Source organism: Anabrus simplex, chromosome 8, assembly GCF_040414725.1.
Source record: "Anabrus simplex isolate iqAnaSimp1 chromosome 8, ASM4041472v1, whole genome shotgun sequence".
Lineage (NCBI taxonomy): Eukaryota > Metazoa > Arthropoda > Insecta > Orthoptera > Tettigoniidae > Anabrus > Anabrus simplex.
The window spans coordinates 67,324,811-67,340,975 of NC_090272.1; positions in this window are offsets into that span (position 1 = coordinate 67,324,811).

The window sequence follows — 16,165 nt, forward strand, 5'->3', positions numbered from 1 at the left end:
GATGAGTACATTTCTTTATAATGGCGGGCACCCTTGCCTACTGCCAAACACAATCGGGTAGGGGAGTTTTAAACAAAACTGCATGCTCACTTACCTTCTGCAAGTCAAATCGAGAAGGGAACTATTCATTACAATTGTAGGCCTTCCTTACTAATGACAGTTACACAGGAGTTGGAGAAGGAACCCTTTCCTACTGCCAGTCAAAGTCGGTGTGGGGAGTACTGATTACAATAGCAGACCGACCCTTTCTCGATCGCTAAATCGACATCAGTGAATATATATAGATCGACATACGAAAGTATATGCGTGTTTACAATATTGAAGACCTTCATTTACAGATTAACTGCTACTAAACGTACGTCATATCGACAAAGGATTATACCATAAGACACGCCGGATTTAGTGGCCTAAATGGCTGGTCCAATGATATGTCATCTATTCTTGGGTCAGATTTAGAAACGTGGAACAGGGTAAAGGTTTTGTAAGATCATCTCACATTACATTACTTTTCGGATAATAATGTGACAGCTACATACGTAGCATTTGGCTCACATAACCTCTTCAGACCTGGGGTACACAGATGTGCACCTTCGGTTATTACGTATTGACAGTGTAGGGATTTGATTTATCAGCATTCTGACCTCGCATACACATTTGTGTACCATTGGGTTCTTTAAATCTACACCAGATCGCAGCACCGCGTAGAACATGCTCCTGCTGCAGACGAAGAAAGAAAGCAGAGTTACCAAGATGGCGGCACGACCAACCTCGCTTACTGGTAAGTCCATTTTAATTAGTATATGCCTATTTTCAGCCAGGATAAAAATGTATAAACTTTACTACATGCCTAATTATCACATTCATGTTATAATTTCCCAGAATTTTTGTTGATGTTTGCACTATTTGAGCAAAAATTACAAGGTACACATATGTGCACCTCAGGTTCAAGTTAACAGAAAATGTCTGTACCTCCCTATTTATTCTTACAGATTCCGGCTTAGGTGATGATGATATTAGTGCCCTTCTGAACAATAGTGATGGAGAATTTTCAGATTCTAGTGATGAAGAATACATAAATGAGCCCCTGGAAGTGCCAAATAACGAAGAAGTTCCATCAGAACCAGAAATATATCATGATCCAGGTAGAAATGACTCGGCTGATTCCAGTGTTACAACGTCTCATAGAGGATTGCCATGGGTTTCTAAAGAGGAAGTCTATTAAGTTTATTAATGTTTCTATAATATTGTTGCAGTATTGGAGTAAACTCACTAGGCAAATAGAAAAATTAGAAATTATAATTAGAAAAAAAATAATTCTTCAGTCATAAGTTCATTAACCTCACGGGTGTTACGCATGGTACTAAAATGACATAATGTTATGCTGATTCATGTGCAGAATTTCCGAGTTATAATAGGAAATTAATTAATTTGTTAGGAAGCAATTGTTTTTGTAACAGTAACACAGCGCATTGTTGTTCCAGAATGACACCCCGTGGAGTGACTACTGATGAGGCGCTATCTCCAGATTCACATTATTCAAAGGGAAAGCTGTATTCAATTTTTGAATATTTCAATTTACAGTTCTGGCAACTAGTAGCAGATCAGACTAATCTAAATTCCATGCAAAAGCGCAATCTGTGAGTACTACAGGGAAGGAGATTGTGAAATTCACTGGAATTCAAGTAACACTGAAGTTTCCCCAGAGTAGAATGTATTGGTCACAAGATCTGGCAGTTCCACTTATAAGTGAGGCTATGACAAGAGATCGATATTTTGAGCTGAGAAATTATCTCCATTTTGCAGACAACGAGATGGACCGTTCTGAGTGTAAAGATAAACTGTGGAAAGTAAGACCGATTTTAGACTGTGTTCTAAGCAAGTGCCATTCCTTACCTCGAACAACCCATCTCTCCATTGATGAGCAGATGATTCCTTTCTCCGGAAGGTGCAAATTTAGACAGTTCGTGCCATCAAAACCAAACCCTATCGGGCTGAAGAACTTTGTTCTAGCGGCAAGAGATGGTGCTGTACTTGACTTTCACTTGTATGTCGGGAAAGATACGGTCGAAGAAAAAGAACTGAAAGAATTTGGCCTTGGTGCAAGCATCGTTAGGCTATTGTGTCGTACAGTTCCTAAGTTTAGTGGCAGTACTCTTTACACCGACAGATTTTTTTACGAGCTTAAAGTTAGCTGATGTACTGCTTCAGGATGGAATTTACATCACAGGTACAGTTATGGCAAACAGAATTCGTCCTGTATCGAAGAAACTGAAGGGCGACAAAGATATGAACAGGGGAGAATGGGATGAGAGAGTTCGACAGGACGAAAATATGTGTGTTCTAAAATGGAAAGACAATAAGTCCGTTGTGCTACTGTCGACTAGTGTAGGAAGTAGACCAGCAGACACGTGCCTATGGTGGTCAAAGAAAGATGATGTATCACGACCAGCGATTGTAAAAAATTATAACGTCTCAATGGGAGGAACAGACTTGTGTGATAGGCTCGTGGCCGATTACAGAACTGATATGCGGACCTGCAAATGGCCAGTAAGAGTATACAGCCACTTTATTGATCTAGTAATTGTAAACTGCTGGCTTATGTACAAGCGCTTTTGTGCACAAGAAGAAATTCCGAAGAAAGACGTACTTGGACGCCTTGCTTACCGTCTGGTTGTCGCAAGAGCTATGATTCAGTATGAAGGGGGAACTCCGCATCAATCTGGATCAGTACCTAAGCGAGGTCGACCAAGCCGAGAATCAGTATTGGAGATCAGCACGGGTCAAGAGGCTGACCTAACACCAAGGAAGCAAAGAAGAGTTGTGCCACAGCCCGATGTTGACGATCAAACAGACGGTTTTGGACACCTACCCCACTACAATGACGACAATTTTGCCTCAAAATGCCGTTTTCCGGGATGCAAATCAAGATCACGAGTTACGTATGTGAAATGCAAAGTGTATTTGTGCATAATGAAAAACAACTGTTTTGAGAACTATCACACATGATAGTTGAGCTGTGACCTGAGGTGAACATATGTGCACCTTCTGTATATTTTATGAATAAAATAAATATTTCTTTTTACCACCAAATATGACTTACTGAGGTCATTTTTAAGTCAAGAAAGCAAAGAAATAATTTTTATCCCAACTTCCTTGCTCTCGGGTCTGAAGAGGATATGGCTACTGAGTGGGCCAATTTTCGTGAAGAGTTTGATGATTCTGTATTTCATATAAGTAATTGAAAGTATGAATAATGCATGTGAAAATTCCAAATTGACTTAACATCGATTAATAGAGAAAAATCAAACGTAAAAGGGATACAGATACGGCATAAAGTCATAAGACCAAGGTTGTAGATCATTCCAAATTGAACTGAGATTGTGCAATCCGTTACGTGATAGGAATTTCCGAAGGTCTGCACCATCATTAAAATTGCCTGCATATTTCGATATTCTTCGGGGATAAAAAATGAAAAATTTAATGATATAGGATTTTTCATTCGTTACGGGCTAAAACGTATAATTTTGTCAAATTTCAATTATCTTCTTATTCTTCTGGCAGATTATGCCACAATGTGGATTTTGGGCGAGGCGGGTAAAAATTAGGACTTTCAGGAAATCAAAAATTATGGAGATTGTTATTATTACCCCTTAAACGGAAAGCTGTACGAAAATTTCGCCAAAATAGTCAGTGTAGAGGTACACAGTCGTTACGATTTGATTTATATAGATAAGGAATCTGCTCCATGTAAAACACCTTTTGGGCTATGTCCGCTGGACTTAACCTGCAAAAGTGACCATTCATGATATCTCCCTTATTAATCCTCCTGACGAAAAAATGCACATGAAAAAAAAGGTTTAGAGGTGGAATTCCATCAGGTTTGGTCGATTTCCAGTCAGGTTGGTCTTGTTCTGTATATATTGTGGAAGAGTAAAATCACCATTTCGGTTCCTTATAAACCGCCAGTCCATTCCGGAACATGAAATGTTATTTACGTTTAAAACCTACCTTTGGACAGGTGGATGCTAAATATAAATTTTGTTTCGAATGTCTTCAGTAGTTTTCAAGTTGTAAGGAATACGCTTTACACGCACCCGCTCGTGAGTTAAGTCCGATGGGACTTGTACAGAAAAACGGTCCTTTAATGATATCTCCCTTATTGATCCTCGTATCGAAATGATGCACATGAGAAAAAAAGGTTTAGACATTAATTTCTACCAAGGTAGGTAGACTTCCATAAACTTTTGTTGTGTATATTTTTTGGAAGTGCAAAATCACTGTTTCGGTTTCGTATAAACCCCCAGTTAGTTCAGGGATTTAGAAACAATATTTGCCCTGAAACCTATCAAGGACAGGTGTATTCTAAATACGAATCTTGGTGGAAATGCATCCAGTAGTTTCTAGCATTCACGTACATACGGCGTAATTAAGGAAGAAAATAATACAGTTAAGAATGTTGAAACTAATAGAAAATGGATTATAACTGAGGACAGCCGGATAACGACAAATAAATAAATGCCGTGAGTTATGGATATAATAAAGCGCTAACAGAGGAGAAATTTAGGTTCAGTGATTCTTAGGTAAACAAATATGAAGATGACTAATGGTGTTATTACTTAATCTATTCGAGGGCGGTTATAACCTCCAACGATATTCCGCCAATATCCCGCAGATGAGCCGATTGATGCCTCTCTTGCCATCTACCCAAGGAACAACCACGAATTTAAAAGCATGATGAGGAAAATGGCAATACGTTACTTCCCTACTGGCATGCAGTCAGAGACGTTGCCATGGTAACCTGTAGGTTCGTTGTCGGTCTGTCGGTCACTAAATGCAGAGCATGATACCAGCAGAAAATTGTAAATTTCTCCGTCATGTGAAGAGTAAGGTAAATTATGAACATAACGAAAGTTGTTTATAATGAAGAGACGTTTCACGTACGGTAAACGAAGTTTACAGAAAATCAATAGTATAAGAGAAAATAGAGGAAAACCACTGTGGTTTTCCTATAAACACCCCGTCTATTCAAAGATTTTAAAATTATATGCATATCGGAACATTTCCTGGGATGAGTATACTCTAAATATGAAGTTTAGCTGAGATCTATCCAGCCGTTTCGACGTGATGGTGGGAAAACCACTCTGGTTTTCCTATAAACCCCCCGTCTATTCAAGGATTTTAAAATGATATGCATATCTAAACCTTCCCCGGGATTAGTATACTCTAAATACAATGTTTGGTTGAGATCCATCCAGCCGTTTCGACGTGATGGTGGAAAAACCATTCTGATTTTCCTATAAACCCCCCATATATTCAAATATTTTAAAATGATATGCATATGGAAAACTTCCCCGCGATGAGTATCCTCTAAATATGAAGTTTGGTTGAGATCTATCCAGCCGTTTCGACGTGATGGTGGAAAAACCATTCTGGTTTTCCTATAAACCCCCTGTCTATTCAAGGATTTTAAAATGATATGCATATCAAAACCTTCTCCGGGATGAGTATACCCTAAATATGAAGTTTGGTTGAGATCTATCCAGCCGTTTCGACGTGATGGTGGAACAGACAAACAGAAACAATTTTATTTATATAGATTTTTACACTCGTTCTTCACCCCCTTTCCATCCCCGCCCAAAGGAGTCCTATGAGTCCCTTACACAACAGTATATTTTTTTCCCAGATATTAAGTCTTATTTGTACCTATTTTGGTTGACAGCTATGCCCAAACGTACATGCATAATCTCACTGCTCTAGAATCCTGGAGCTGACGTTGCCATGGTTACGGCAGTTCATTTCTTTATCCGATTCCTAGAGCAGGGGTAGTGTGGTGCCAATATCTCCGTAACGGTTGGTTTTAGGGCCTTAAAACATGGTTTTCGGGCCCGTAGGGCTTACCGAGTTTTGTTCTTTGCGTCAAGAGGATTAAATTGAGCTTTGTCTCGTCCTTATACGACAAATTCGATATTTTGCCTATAATAGTATAAGAGAAAATGGAGGAAAACCGTTTTTCCTATAAAACCCCCGTCTTTTCAAAGATTTTAAAATGATATGCATATCGAAACCTTCCCCGGGGTCAGTATACTCTAAATATGAAGTTTGGTTGAGATCTATCCAGCCGTTTCGACGTGATGGTGGAACAGACAAACAGACAGACAAACAGACAAACAGAAACAATTTTATTTATATAGATTCCGAATTCTACTAATTACAATTAATTAAAATCTAAGATACCTAGTTTTAGCACTAACTTAAACTGGGTTTAATACAGATATCTGTGACACAAGGACTGAAAAGAAAAGGCAAAACATTCATATTTTTGGATCTTACTTATCCATATTTTATTCAAACTCTACAAAATATAAAAACTCACAGTTTAGCACCATTTCACTTGCATTTACTAATCATCTGCACTGCTCGATGAGTAAGGAAGATTAGCATAAAAGCTGTAATAATCTTTGTTCATGGCTGGTGGTTTACTGTGAAAAAGAGACATCAAATCGTCGTACTTGGCTTTGCTGATGCACTTAGGTTCCTTGTACAAAGGCTGCAATGACTGGTGTGAAGATCGCCGTGTGGTTGTGCTGCAGTCAACTACTCTGAAATCTTGGTCGTCAAAGTTTTCCTTAAATTTGAAACAGTCAGGGAAGCTTGCCTCAAATTTGATCCAATACATTTTTTGCCAATGAACTGGCTGCCCCTTCGTATCTTTTTTTCTCATAATAAAGTTGGTTTGCACAAATGTTTTCCAGTCTCCAAAGGCAATGTTGTCGACGACTGTGTATGGTTTGTCCCCCTTTTTGCGAGCACTACGTGCAATCGCTTTCCAGTCCCCTGGCCAGTACGATTTTCCAACTCGCTTGAATTCAGTTCCTATAGCTGAATGAATAGAGTCACATTCCATCTCAGAATGTCCAGATGTGAGAAATTTGAGATCAATACATTTTACGTTCAGCGTCTTCACAGCATGCATGCACATGCCTGCCACAAATTGATTTAAGTTCTGTCCACCACAACGGTCACTGAAACACCGGATTTCTTGGACGTATTCTGGCTGGGACTGAAAGTACATGAACAGACATGATGCAATCTCACTGCTTCCTCTTCCTGCTTCACCTTCATGCCACATGTAGCAGACTCCTTCTTTGGAAACTACATTGTAAACTGTAAAATTATACGTTGCTAACCTCCGTTTATAAAAAAGAGCATTGTTTGTTGGGTCATTTGGCACCATGAGTACCTGCTGCAGATCAAAATTTAAGGACACTATTTTTCCTTCACAGACTGCTGATTCTTCTTTGTCCTTACTCTTTTCTTCTCTAGCCATATCCTTGTTCTTTAAGTGGTCTTCATAATCGGGCATGGAATCCTTGTCTTCCAAATATGCTGTACAAACACGGCATTGGTCCTTTCTTGGTCGGTGAAAGCCTAAATTATAGTCATTAATGAAAATGTTTCTGTATGCTGATTCTTTAGCTTTTAGCCGTTTAGTTTCCTCACACCATTTGGAATATAGCCGATACATGACTTTAATGTTCAAATCCGGATGCAAATACTTCCGCTCCGTATGTGAACGGCAGTAATGAGACGGGACAACTGGAAAAGATTCAATGTGGGCTTTGATACCTTGTTTTACTTCAGGAGCAAGCACTTTCTTTGTGTGGAGCCCCCTGCCATCACCAGGAGAAGTGTTTGTGTTTAACTTTTTCTTTAGAGCAATATCCACTACACCCTTCTTTATTCCTAACGTATGGATAAACATAGTCTTGCACACTTTCACACGTATTCCATCAACAGGTAAATAGAAAAAGGAGGTAAAATTCCGCCTACTACTAGATGCAGTCGTCTTTGTTTTCGTTTCCACCTTTTCCAAGTTGTTATGTATGAAGTCACGTTGTCTTGTATAATTTCCCATTGCCCAATAAGCACGAAAAATGTCCTGTCTTGTCTCTTCCGAAATTTGGCACTTTCGCTTGCACTGCGATGTGCAAGGAGGACCCATTTGCACCTTCTGTTTAGTGATCCCCCGTGCACCAATATATTCCTGTCCATGAGCTCTTTGAGATTTCATTACATTCCGTACCCACTTGTCGGGTTGTTTTTTTCTCTTTCTAGATCTCTCCGTGGTTTCAGGGCATTCTTCCATTCCTTCTAGATTGGGTTCTTTAGGTATAGGGTCTACATTGCGTTCCTTGGGTATAGGGTCATGTTCTGAGTCAGTACTATCACTTTGCTCGCTGTCTTCACTAGGTCCATATTCGGATATATCAGGCGGGAAGTCTAAATTTGATTCAGATTCTCCTTCAGAGTAATCAGGCGCTTTTATATTAGAGATATTGCCGGAAGTTGTCGGTACACCTTTTGATCCATAATGCAATATACCTGAAAGGAATCAAGAGAATAAAGTAGTAATAGTTCGGACAAACTTGCAAGAGCAATTCTAGTCAAAAGGAAGTTCAATGACATTCATATAATATTAAGTAGATTGGCCATGTCGCAGTTTTATTATAATAAAATGTACTGATGTACTGTATGTTAATGTCACTTACCTGAATGGGCCTCATCACTTTGTAAAACTAACTCAACCATTCGTCTTCCTCTGGACAGTTTGATCAACGTGTATGCCACAAAACACACCTTTAAAGTGAGCTGAACAATGTGCACAGAGGCAGCACAATAATAACAAGACAACAAAGTAGTAGTCTGCTTTACTTGCCAGTTAACAATGCAAAACCTGACAATATCAAGTACTACAAATGGATAACTCCAGTTATCTACATTGTGTTACTGCAAAATGAGTTCAATCTGAATTCAAAAGGTGGATATCTACAGTTACCTATTTATTACATTCAATATATCCTTCATTTGCCACTTGTCTACTTTTGAAAATGGCGGTTTAATGACTCAAGGTGCATTGTTTTGTTATCCACTTCTGGCATTTCAAAGTGAACTATCTGACTAACTCAAAGATGTAGATAACTCAAAAGTGATAAAATTTGAGTTATCTAGTTATAGTATTAGACCCACGATATGAGAACTGCTGATAGCTATCAAGCTTACACTCGTAGTTACTGGGACGTCGCGCAGCTCGCAGCACACGTGAATTCCACTCATGTGTAATGGGGGTTGCATATGTAGCCGAGCACATCTTCCCCGTCTCAGGTTCGAATAATGCACGCCTCCAGTATCCAAGTAGGTGTACATCCTATCTACAGTTATTCTCAAATTATGCATGGTTATTCAGCTAAGATGTCCATCCCAAATAAGTCGTGAACTGTTTAAGATACTGACATACTGTTTTCACTTTCGTTAATGGTATTAAGGGGTTCATAGTTGAACATGCAATACTTTTCCAGGCTTATGACAAAATGTATTGGCTCACACGTTTTCATATGAGAACGTTATTTCACGCAATAACTGCCAATGATATACTATCAAGTTTACAGTCGTACCGTAGTTACTGGTACGTCGCACAACTTGCACTACAGGAGGGTCCGTCTCGAGATCTGCGACGTCAGTCTCGGGCGAAAACGTTGCCCATCGCTACATATCACCACTAACGAGGACCAGAAAACATGCTTGGTGGACAGATGAATGTGACAAGCTCATACAGCTAAGACAAAGAGCTTGGAAAAAGCATGCAACAAAAATCCAACCACATTTCAAAATCTTAAAAATGTTAGAAAGACAGTAACAAAATCTATAAGAAAAATTCAAAAACTAAATGAAGATATAAAACTGTAAACTATAGAAGAAGACTTTAAGAAACACAATTCAAAAAATTATTACAGAACTTATAAACAGAAGTTAACCAAATATTTGCCACCATCACTCCATTTTGCCAACGAACATGGAGAAATCACCTACACTAACAGTGCTAATTGTGAAATCCTGGCAACATACTTTTCTAAATTACTTAATTGTGAAACACTACAAGAGAAGTTTATATTCAACATTCCCCAAAGTAACCCAGATTCAACCCCCCCCCCCCCCCCCGAGTGTCCAGGAAACTAAGGAAGTAATTAAATCACTGAAAAACAACAATGCTTCAGGGCAAGACAAAATAGTGGCAGAACTATGGAAAAATGCAGGAGAAAATTTTATCATGAAACTTTATGAAATTATGCTGACAATAGGGCTTCTTCTTTATCACAGCCTTTTCCCACATCATGTAGGGTCATCATTGCTTTGGTGGATTCTTCTCTTCCATAAATGTCTATCCAATGCTTCTTCCCTCTTCCAACACTTTTCTCTTAGGTCTCCTTCTACCTTGTTTTTCTATCTCAATTTTGGTCTTCCTCTCTTCCTTGACCCTTCAATTTCCAGGTTTCCAATTCCTTTCCCCATGTAGTCCTCCCCTCTTCTCTTCACATGTCCATACCATCTTAGCCTACTTTCTTGAACCTACTTTCCTATGAGTACCACTCTCACTGATCCTCTGATGTAATAATTCCATACTCTATCCCTTCTTGTAACTCCACTCATCCATCTACACTCTCATTTTTTGCCACTTCCATCTTTCACTTTTGGGCTTTTGTGATCGACCAAGTTTCTGCACTATAAAGCAACTGACCTTCTTATCACACAGTACTCCACTCAATTTCTTCCAATTCATCCATCCATTATTTACCCTGTGTTGTATTTCAGCCTCCAGAACTCCATCACTTTGTACGTATGAACCCAGATATTTAAACTTCCTGACCAATGGTAGATCTTCTTCTTGCAGGTTTATACATAGAACTTGTGCTTCTTTAGTACACATATATTCTGTTTTCACCCTGCTGATCCTTATTCTTCTTTCTTCCAGAGCTTTCCTCCACTCTTCAGGATTCTCTTGTAGTTTCCTTCGGGTCGGTTCGCAGAGTACAACATCATCGGCAAACAACAAGCTCCACTCCTTAATGTTTTATCAGAATTTAGACTAGATCAAATAACAAGAAATATTATCAAGGAAATGCTTACCAAATCTACAGATAAAGTAACGTTTATGGGTCAATGTAGTCAGGAATTAAAAAAAAAAAAACAGGAGTACAAGAGGGGATGTGGGTGTCTCCATTGCTTTTCAATTGTGCTCTTGAAAAGGTCAGAGAATGGAGGAAAGCACCATTTAGGACCTAAGAATAAAGGAATAAAAATTGATTGTCTATCTTTTGCTGATGATATGGCACTTATAGCCAAAAACATATCAGATGCACAAAAGCAACTTGATATTCTACAAGAACAAGAAGCAAAAATCAGATTTCAAATATCATATGAAAAAACTCAATATATGACTGACATCAAAAATGCACCACAAGAACTTATCATTGGCACTAACAAAATCTCAAGGATGAATGAATTGAAATACCTAGGTGAATGGATTACAGAAAATTGTAATGAAAGAAAATCCGTAACTTCACGAATTCAAAAGATGGAAAGTGCTTCCCAACTAACAAGAACCGTTTACAATACACAATGTCTTTCATGGAACAATAAGATACAACATTACAATACAGTAGTTAAACCCAGAAGCACTCTATGCTGCAGAAACTCTCAATCTACAACAAAAGGGATTAAAGGAACAATTAGAAACTAAAGAATGAAATGAGAAAATCACGAGGACCAAGAATCATAAACGGAACATATTAAACCTAATAGTGAAATATACAACCACACTTCCAAAATTACAGATGCAATTTGAATGCGATGAATCCAATTTGCAGGGCATTTTGAACGAATGAACCCTATCAGACTTTCATATCAAATTTACAAATTTCTACAAAACAAGGCCACTATACCAAAGTGGTACAAATTATTAGAGAAAGACCTCACTGAATTAGGATTGCCAAATCTACAAGATCGAAAGGAAATACAAAACATCAATCAATCATGGGGATTTGAGGAACAAGAAAGGAAATCCACATAATCGGCATGGTTGAAGGACCGGAGACGTGCACAATAATTGAAGATGAAGAATTACTGGGGAAAAAAGAAGGCCAAAAAATTTTGATTCAGCGTGGTCCTAGGTGACCCATTCACAAAGAAGAAGAAGAAGAAGAACAGGATGAAGAAGATGAATAGGAAGATATAAAAGGCTAACACCAACTGGCTGTAATCAACACCCAGCCAAAACTAGGTGACCTAAAGAAATGAAATTTTGGGTATACATTTATATTACAGTGTAGGTGCTCACTAAGAGAGGATATTTGGATATTCCATTGCTAAGGGGTGAAAAGAGGGGCGAAATGTTTAAATGAGTGGGTGAACTGTTTAAATGAGTACATCTCTATTTCAAAACTTAACAGTTTACAGACGTAAAAATTGGTATTTGGCATCTACTTTAAAAATAAAGAAACACTTTTTTTTTTTTGTTGGAAAGTTCCCTTAAGAGGGTGTAATATGCTGAAATAGGGGTTGCATACCATTTATGAGGCTACTTATATCTCAAAAACTGAAGATGTTACAGACGTAAAAATTGGTATCTGGAATATTTATTAAAAATAAAGTAACATGTACTTTTTTGTTTTTGGAAAATCCTCTTAAGGGGGTCTCAAAAAGAGGTAAAATAGGGGTTGAAAGTATTTTTATTATGATACTTAGTCGATATAAATAAAATTGTAACAACCATGTGTCTGTACATTGACTATTTTGGCAAAATTATCATACAGTTATCCGTTTCAGGTGTAATAATGACTTCTGCAGATATTGTAACTTTTGTTTTCTGAAAGTCCTCATTTCTACCCCTCTCCTCAAAGTCAAGATGCTGGCACAATCTGCCAGATAAGTTAGAAAATTGAAATTTAGCACAATTATGTGTTTTAGACTGTAACCGAAGGGAAAATTCAAAGGTGTTAAAATTCTTCACTTTTTACCCCTGGAAAATATTGAAATATGAAGGCATTTTTAATGACGGTGCAGACCTTCATTTTGTTAAGTAACGGTGAGTCGTTATCACAAAACAGATGGCACAATTGAACTCAGCATGACATCTAAACAATGGTCCTGTGACTTTGTAGTATCTCCAAACCTTATACATTATAAAGGCCTGCATTTCGGGATTGTTATGTAAATTTGTACTTTTTACGCGTATTTTTTTTCTTTGGCACACTTATAGGAATGATAGAGTCATCAAATTTAGCATGCATATTCACACAACTCATGGCCATATGTGAGCAAATTTCATTACTCTAGCTTCCACATAAGTATGCAAAAAAAAAAAAAAAGTAAAGTGTTGAAAATATACCCAAATTTTGCCCAGTTCAAAGTTTCTAATTCAATATAACCCATAAATATGAGGGATATGAGAAAATGTTACAAGACTAACCATGTAGAATGATAAAAGGGCCCTCTGATGGCCCATTCTGTTTGTCAATTGATGTACCATTTAGGAACATTAAATCTCGAAATTAAGTTCTGCACTTATAAATGTGCCCATGCTTATCTGTCATCTATATCTATATAATAAAAACTAGCTGATGTACCCATGCTTCACTATGGAAATCTTAGAAAGACTGTCTTTGTAAACATAGGTAATTACGATGATGTCAGTACGAATGTAGCAATTAAAAGCAATGATATCATATAAAATACTCAATCAAATGAAAAACTGCACATTTTCTCACTTTTAACAAACAGTACTATGCCGCTGCCGATCTAACAGTCCAAAGTTCCAGTGTTGGAATGACCAGGTCGCAGACAGCCATCCCTTAAATATGCACACTGTTCATACTAATCAGTGCCTCGGAGTAGGGATTGAATAGATGGAATGCTATGATGAACCAGTGTGTTACGTACCAGCAATATCAGAAAATGTACGAACCGGAGGAATGGCATGCTAAAGAAGAGAGAGATCTAACTCCCCAGCTACTTTCCACCTATATTCAGGCAGGCTGATATACTCGGTACGCAGAGAAGCTTTTTTTTTTTTTGCTAGGGGCTTTACGTCGCACCGACACAGATAGGTCTTATGGCGACGATGGGATAGGAAAGGCCTAGGAGTTGGAAGGAAGCGGCCGTGGCCTTAATTAAGGTACAGCCCCAGCATTTGCCTGGTGTGAAAATGGGAAACCACGGAAAACCATCTTCAGGGCTGCCGATAGTGGGATTCGAACCTACTATCTCCCGGATGCAAGCTCACAGCCGCGCGCCTCTACACGCACGGCCAACTCGCCCGGTACGCAGAGATGAGTGGCAGCAGAAGACATAAAGCACATCACAACAAACAATGGTCAATGTAATGTTATTGTTGATCAATTTTATGAGCTTTCTATATTGTAGGCCTTCACATTTAGTTTTCTTAGGACTCTGTGATATTAGAGCATCTTATAAAATTATTTATAGTGTAGACTGTAGTTCCTTATACCTCCACTTTACATACCAATTTTCATTGTTTACTTACTTTGTTGTGACAGCACTGATATGGACATAGCAACAAAAATCCAAATTCATGAATATCTCTTGCCTAGCCAGTACAGTAAAAATGTATAAGACATAAATGATAGAAAATTTAATACTTTATAACTTTAGTTATGTAGTATTTATCGACAGGACCACAAATAACATAATTTTTTGAGAATTACATTATAGGCCTGCCCCTAAACTACCATTTCAATCAGCATGAATAAAATTGTTTATGGCCTAGATTGTAGTGACTTATTCCCCGATTTTACATACCAGTTTTAATTAAATTATCTTCAGCTGTTTTCTTGTGATGCGAGTACATACATACAGACAGACAGAAATCACGGAAAATGAAAAAGTACATTTCCTTATTACTGTGGACACAACCAATACAGAAATACAATTCTTTTAAAATTCTGAGCAATATACAGACAAAACTCTTATTTTATATATATAGATGTGTCTGCCTGCTGTCATTTCTTGATGGTTACAGTACTTTTGCATCCATCTCTTGGCACAGGCCAGAGCAAAGCGTAGCTTCCACTGAAGTCCCAGTCTCATCCATGGCTGTGACAATATGGAAGCTGCTGGGGTATGGGTGGTGCTGATTAATGACATTCAGAGCACAACCAGTGTGTCTGAGTGTCATGAAAGGTGTTGCTCATAGGGTGAGTTGTGCTACAATAGCACTGTCTGGCCCAGTGAGGAAAGCAGTGGCAAACTACCTCACTCCTCATCTTGCCTAGTACGCCTCATTTTGGTACTGCCATTGGTTTTTGTGGTTTCCCTATAACTGCATAGCCTTTGGTGATGCTATTTGAGGATCCAGCCAGCCTCTGGGCTGATGACCTAACAGACAGACATATGTATGTATGTATGTATGTATGTATGTATGTATGTATGTATGTATGTATGTATGTATGTATGTATGTATGTATGTATGTATGTATGTAAATGACATATCTCCTCCTAAATCACTGGAGCAATATCAACCAAACTTGGTACACTTATAACTTACTATCTGGAGACGAGCATTGTGGGGGTAAGCCATCCCTAGCATCCTTAGGGATGGGGGGGGGGGGGTCAGAGGGGTTGTGTATAAAATTAATGGAAAATAGTGTTGAATACATAGTTTTTGGGACCGCTGAGATAAATAGTGACTCTCCAGATTTTTTTTGAGGTCCAACTTCAGCCTCCTTTGGGGGTGGGGACAACAGGGTAGTGATATATAAAAATAATCAAAAATAGTACCGAATCTATAGATTTCGGGGTCGCTGATTTGAATAGTGACACTCTGAATTTTTTCAAGTCCTTGTTCAGCCCCATTTGGGGTGGGGTCCGAGGGGGCAGTGGTATATAAAAATAATCGAAAATAGTGTCGAATCCATACTTTTCGGGCTTGCTGAGATGAATAGTGACACTCCAGATATTTTTAAAGTACAAGTTCGGCCCCCTTTGCGGCGGGGGCATACAGATATTACCTACTATCTGGAAAAAATACTGTGGGGGAAAGACACCCCTAAAATCCCTAGGGAAGGAGATGAAATATACTCTACAATGATAAATGGAAGTCGGTTTGGAGCAATCTAGATATACTGCACTGTAAATATATAAATTAAGGTATAAAAATGAAAATAAACGTGAATTAATGAGGCACTTCCAGGCATCTTAGAAACTTAAAACTTTGTTCCAGAGAAGCTGATGACTTCAGGATCCCTAACAAAATCGAAAATTCTCAAAATACCCTGAGGGGGCCATGCTGGGAGTTTCAAATTTGGGGCTTAGG